This window comes from Hyaena hyaena, unplaced genomic scaffold (assembly GCF_003009895.1).
Source record: "Hyaena hyaena isolate Hyena2069 unplaced genomic scaffold, ASM300989v1 scaffold_26, whole genome shotgun sequence".
Lineage (NCBI taxonomy): Eukaryota > Metazoa > Chordata > Mammalia > Carnivora > Hyaenidae > Hyaena > Hyaena hyaena.
The window spans coordinates 5,977,307-5,984,329 of NW_024080658.1; the positions used below are offsets into that span (position 1 = coordinate 5,977,307).

The window sequence follows — 7,023 nt, forward strand, 5'->3', positions numbered from 1 at the left end:
TCTATGCGGCCTCTCCCATTGCTCTATGATTTTAAAATGGTGCCAGTTGTGGTGTCACAGAATTTCATTTTTGTCCTGTGTTCTCCTTCATAAAAAGTCTAGTATGGGGCTAATGTTAAATCGGTATGTTACAAATTAAGGCATTCAAAGGTTCTGGTTCATAAGAAAAAGAAAATATTTTTCTACATATTTTTGCTTATTCCAGCTTTATTTGTACATGGCCAAAGTAAATCATGTTTGCTAGAGATCTGTTATGTGGTATTAGCAATTTAATAGAAATACTAGTTTTGATGATTTCCATTAGAATATCTTTTAAAAATATGTTTTAAAGGTTTTTATGGTCATTACCTTTAAAAATTTCACCTTGTAAATAAACAGTAGGATTTTTCCCTGCAAAATAGTAAGATTACAAGACAAAGAAAATTGCTGAGAAGCAGGTAGCCTTTAGGAAATTCTGATGAAGCACTATTTCCTGAGGGATCAGAGTCTCTGAGAAAGATGTGTCTCCTAGACTGGAGGACCTCAGCAGTATTAATTGAGTGCTTGATATGCAGAGATCCTGAATGTACCACTGAACTGCATCTGCAGCCTTAACATTTTGGAAGGGCTGTGGCTTCTTGAGGTGTCTTGTTACCAATAAGTCTATCTTTGTAAGAGAAAAATCTATAAGAGAAAACCATAAAATGGATAGCTCAGGTCAACAGCGTTATTTAGTGACCATCTCTTTGATTACTTATTCATAAATCATGTGTCTGTTAACAGTGTTTAGTGATGAGTTGATGCTTTCAAAAGCACCAAACTATGAAAGTGATGATCACTTTGTACAATTAAGAATTACAAATTCTCAGTTTTTATTGTCTTTTAATTGTGTTTATGTTGTAAAAAGCTCTTTATGAATCTCAGTCACAGGGAAAACTAAGATTGGAAGTAAGTTGACATTTTTGATATTCTGTTAACTACTGATGATCTAGCAGATAGGACTGGTCTCTATGCATGAACTAGGATAATACTTGCTTATACTAGACACTCAATATTGCTAGATGGATGAATGAATACATCGTGATAATTGATAGAGTGAAATGCTGGTGCCATAGAATCACATAGATGATTCCTTCAGAATAGGGCATTTGATAGTATACCAGTTAGTCAGCTGAGAAAAGCCATTATAAGATTTGTTGAAGAAGCTGAGACTATTTGGTCTTGAGATTAAAAAAAAATTTCCATAATGACCAGTGCATGTGCTTCAAAGGATGGGAAGAGAAGTGTTGGGGAAAGATAAGGTTGGAAAGGTGGGCTGGACCCAGATCTTGAAGAGCCATAGGTCATTCCGAAGAGTGTGGAATTTTAATTAGAGGGGTGATAAGATAAACTTTGCATTTCATAAGAATCAATCTCTTTATTACCACTGTAGATACCACTATTACCAGAAAGCTTATTTTAAAAAAATGGCTCATGGCCACTATGGCAGCATATATACTAAATTTGGAATGATACAGAGAAGAGTAGCATGACCCCTGCACAAGGATGAAACACATGTGTATAATGACCTAAACTTCCAAAATTGAGGAATGGAAGAGGACATTCAGAGTCATAAAGCAGAAAGGAGATCAAATAGGATAAATCTAAAGACGTCTACATGAAGATACATTATGAGCTAGTGGACAAAAGTCAAACACAAAGTGAATTTTGAAAATTGCAAAAGAAAATTTGTCATGTACAAGGGAGCTTTCCTAAGATTATCAGCAGATTTCTTAGCAGAAACCTTGCAGGCCAGAAGGGAGTTGGGTGATATGTTCAAAGTGCTGAAAGGAAAAAAAAACCAAAAACCCTACCAAACAAGAATACCCTACATAGCACAACATTTCTTCAAAAATGAAGGAGAGATAAAAGACTTTACCAGACAAACAGAAACTGAGAGAGTGCATCACCTATATCTGCTTTATAAGAAATACTAAAGGGAGTTCTTAAGTTGAAATGAAAGGATGCTAAACAACATAAAAGTACATGAGCCCTGGTAATGATAAATATAAAAATAAATTCAGAATACTGTAATACTGTAATGGTGGTATATAAATCACTATTAATTTTGGTATAAAGATAAAAACATTAAATATAACTATAAAATCTATCTAATAATATAAAAAGGTGTAAATTGTGACTTCAATAACAAAGTGTGTTACGCAGGAGAGTAAAGAGAGTAGAGTTTTTGTATGCTATTGAAGTTAACTTGTTATTGGTTTAAAATAGGTAGTTATAAGATGTTTTATGTAAGCTCCATGATAACGACAGAAATACATGCAGAATATACACAAAACAAAAGGAATAAAAATATATGATTACAATAAATCAATAAAACACAAAGAAGTATAGCAAGAGAAGAAAAGACGAACAAAAGAAAAAACTATAAAAAGAGAACAATGCACAAAATTGGAATAGTAAGTTTTTCCCTAATATTGATTACCTTAAAAGTAAATGGAATAAGTTTCCTAATCAAAAGCATAGCATGGCTGATGGATAATAAAACAAGATCCTACTACATGTTACCTATAAGGGACTTGCTTTAGAATTAAGGATACACATAGGCTGAACTTGATGGTGGGTAGAAAAAGATACTCAGTGTAAATGGAAATCAGAAGAGGGCAGAAGTGGCTTTACTTATATCAGACAAAATATATGTTAAATCAAAAACTGTCACCTAAGAGGAGATTATACAGTGATAAAAGGATATTCACCAAAGAATATATAACAATTATAATATATATGCACCCAACATCAGAACACCAAAATGTATATAGCAAAAATTAATAGAACTGAAGGGAGAAATTCATACCAATAATAATAGTAGGAGACTTCAATACCAAATTTTTAATAATTGAAACAGCATCCAGGCAGAAAATCAATAAAGAAACAGCTGACTTGAACAGCACTGTAGATCAAATGAACCTAACAAACATATTCAGAACCTTCCCTCCAACAGCAGTAGAATACACATTTTTAACAAGCACACATAGAACATTGTCCCAGATAGATTCCATGTTAGATCATAAAAGAAATCTTAACAAATTTAAGGAGACTGTAATTATACCAAGTGTCTTTTCCAATCATAATGCTTTGAAACTAGGAATCAATAAGAGAAGAGAAATTCACAGATATGTGAAAATTAAGCAACACACTCTTGAACAACCAATGAGTCAAAAAAGAAATCAAAGAAGAAATCAGAAGAATGCCTTGAGGCAAATGAAAAATTAAAACACAACATACCAAAATTTATGGGGTGCAGCGTAAATGGTAATAAGAGGGAATTTTACGGCAATACACACTCACATTAAAAAAACGGAAGGTCTCAAAAAAAAAAAAAAACCTACATTTATACTTCAAGGAACTAGGAGAAAAAAATGTCTAAAGTTAGCAGAAGGAAAGAAATACTACATATTTGGAGCAAAAATAATGAAATAGGGGCTATAAAATAATAGACAAGATCAATGAAACCAAGAGTTGGTTTTTGGAAAAGATAAAATTGACAAATTTTTAGTTAGTCTAAAATAAAGCAGATTTAAATTAATAAAATCAGAAATGAAAGAGGAGAAATGATAACTAATGCCACAGAAATAAAAAGGATCATTAGAGGTTACTGTAATAGTTATTTATGTAACAAAGGAAATGGATAAATTACTAGATACACAACCTACCAAGACTGAATCATGAAGAAAAAGGTCTGAACAGACCAATAATGAAAAAGGAGAATTAGTCAGTAGTAAAAACCTTCCAACATGGAAAAGTCCAGGACCAGATGGCTTCACTAGTGAATTCTACCAAACAGTTAAAGAATTAATGCCAATTCTTTCCAAACTCTTCCAAAAGAATTGAGAAGGAGAAACCACTTCCAAATAAATTTTATGAGGCCAGAAGTACCCTGATGGCAAAGCCAGACAAAACTACTACAAGAATAAAGAAAATTACAGGCCAAGGCCCTTGATGAACATAGATGCAAAAATTCTCAACAAGAAATTAGCAAACTAAGTCACTACATTAAATCAGTACATTAAAAGGATCATATATCATGATCAAGTGAGATTTATTCTTGAGATGCAAATGTGTTTCAACATACACACATCAATAAATGTGTCACATTAACAGAGTTAAGGATGAAAATCATGGGATTATTTTAATATTTGCAGAAAAATAATTTAACAAAATTCAACACTTTTTCATGAAAAACATTAGGCATAGAAGCAATAGACTTCAACTGAATAAAGTCCATATGTGAAAAACTCAGCGTTAACGTCATACTCACTTGTGATAAACTAAAAGCTTTTTATCTACTATCAGAAAAAAGAAAGGAAGCCCACTCTCACCACTTCTATTCAATATAGTACTGGAAATCCTAGCCAGAGCAATCAGGTGAGAAAAAGAAATTAATTATTTTAAATCAGAAAGGATAAAGTTAAATCATGTCTGTTGCAGATAATTATATATGTAGAAAACTTTAAGGAGCACAAGAAAAATAACATGTTAAAAGTAATGAATTCAGTAAAGTTACAGGATACAGAACCAACATAAAAATCATTTGCATTTCTACGCAATAATAAATATCAGAAAGATAAATTAAGAAAGAAATCCCATTTACAATAGCATCAAAAAATAAAATACTTAGCAATAAATTTAATCAAAGAATAAAGGACACTGGAAACTGCAAAACATTGTTGAAACTAATGAAACACAAAAATGTGAAAACATCCCATAGTTATGCATTAGAAGAAATAAAATTGTTAAAATGCTCAGACAGCTCAGAGCAACCAACACATTTGATGTAACAGACATTAAAATCCTAGTGGCACTTTTTTACAGAAATAGAAAAAGAATTCCTATATTCACATGTTATCATAAAGAATACCCTAAATAGTCAAAGCAATATTGAGAAAGGAGAATAACCCTGGAGGCCTCACACTTTCTGATTTCAAAATATACTACAAAGCCACAGTAATTAAAATGGTATTTTACTGGCATGGATACAGAAAGATCAACAGGAATAGAATAGAGAATGCAGAAATAAGCCCACGCATACACAGTCAGTTGATCTTTGACAAGTGTGCCAAGAATTAGCAATGGGGGCAGAATATTCTTTTCAACAAATGGTGATAGGAAAACTGGATATCTGCATGCAAAATACTATCATCAGAATATTGTCTTACAACATATACAAAAATCTGCTCAAAAGGTATTAAGGACTTAAACAGAACACCTGAAACTGTAAAAGTCATAGGAAAAAACATAGGGCAAAGTCTCTTGACTTAGATCTTGACAGTGGTTTTTGGATATGACACCAAAAGCACAGGCTACACAAACAAAAATAGACAGGTGGGGGCTACATGAAACTGAAAGGCTTCTGCATACCAAAGAAAACAACCAACAACAAAGAATGAAAAGTCAACCTACAGAGCTATAGAAAATGTTTACAAGTCATTTATCTGATAAGGAGTTAATTTCCAAAGTATATATGGAAATCCTGCAACTCAACTGCAAAAACAAAATAACTCCATTAAAAATGGACAATGGACTTGAACAGACATTTCTCCAAAGAAGATGTACAAATGGCCAACAGATACTTAAAAGATGCTCTGTGACACTAATTATCAAGGAAATGTAAAATTACAATGAGAAATCACCCCATATAGGATGGCTATTACCAAAAAACCAAAATATTGGTGAGCCAGTGGAGAAATTTGAACCTTTCATACACTGTAATATAGAAGATAAATAGTATAGCATCTATGGAAAACAATATGGGATTTCTTCAAAAGTTTTTTAAAAGAACTATCTTATGATCCAGGAACCCTACTTTTGGGTACATATCCAAAATATTAAAATCAGGATCTTGAAGAGATATCTGCACTCTTATGCTCATTGCAGTACTATTTGTAATAGCTAAGAGATTGAAACAATCCAAGTGAACATCAACAGATGAATAAATAAGGAAAATGTGGCATATCCATTATTCAGCCTTAAAAAAGAAGGTAATTTCAAACAATATGTTAAATGAAATCAGCCTGTCACAGAAGAATACTGAAAGATTCTACTAATATGAGATGTCTACAATAGTCACTCAAAGATGTAGATAATGCAGTGGTGGTTGCTAGGGGCTGAGGGGAGGGGAAATGAGGGATGGTTGTTCACTGGTAAACAATTTCAGTTGCGCTCAGTGAATAAGCTCTAGAAATCTACTGTACAACTCCATACCTATAGTTAACAAAGTGGTATTGTTCACATCGGATTTTGTTAAGAAGGTAGAACTCATGTTAAATACCTTTCCAACAACAACACAACCAAACAAACAAGAACAAAGGGGCACACGGAAACTTTCAGGGGTGTTGGATATATGTTACCTTAACTGTAGTGAAGTGTCATGGGTGTTTGCATATATTCACACTCATCAAATTCTGCATGTTAAGTACATTAAGTTCTTTAATATTAATGATCCCTTAATAAAGCTGTTTTAAAAAAAAAAAGAATGGTGTCCAAGATTTGACTCAGGGGTCATAGTTGTGCCCTCTGATATAAATTATCAAATACTTGGGGTGTCTGGTGGCTATCTGTTAAGGGTCCAACTCTTGATTTGGGCTCAAGTCATGATCTCATGGTTTGTGAGTTTGGGCCCTGGGTTGGGCTCTGGGCTGACAGCACTGAGCCTGGTTGGGATTCTCTCTCTTGGGATTCTCTCTCCCTCCCTCTTTCTCTGCCCCTTTCCTGCTTGTGCATGCTCTCTCTCTCAAAATAAATAAACATATGAAAAAAATATAATACCTTCACAAGTTTCCTGACATACGTGTTTTTATATGTTTATTGTCAAATTCCCATATCTAGAACAGGGTTTGTTACATAAAGTGCTTAAAAATGCTTGAGGAATAATGTAAGTAATAAAAACGTACTGCAGTCTAAAAAAAGGAAATCCAGTAATGGTTGATTTATAAGAGTACATGCATCCATCCATGGATGTGAGAATTGTTTTTGTAAGGAGAAGATTTT

The 7,023-nt window shown here is 33.0% G+C and overlaps 1 non-coding gene across 1 annotated transcript; it reads left to right on the forward strand.

Annotated features, from left to right (window-relative positions):
- The first annotated feature begins 1,452 nt into the window (after positions 1-1,452).
- Positions 1,453-1,559, forward strand: LOC120228703. Its single transcript, XR_005527575.1, has one exon. It is a non-coding gene; the product is annotated as a U6 spliceosomal RNA (small nuclear RNA).
- Positions 1,560-7,023: the final 5,464 nt, after the last annotated feature.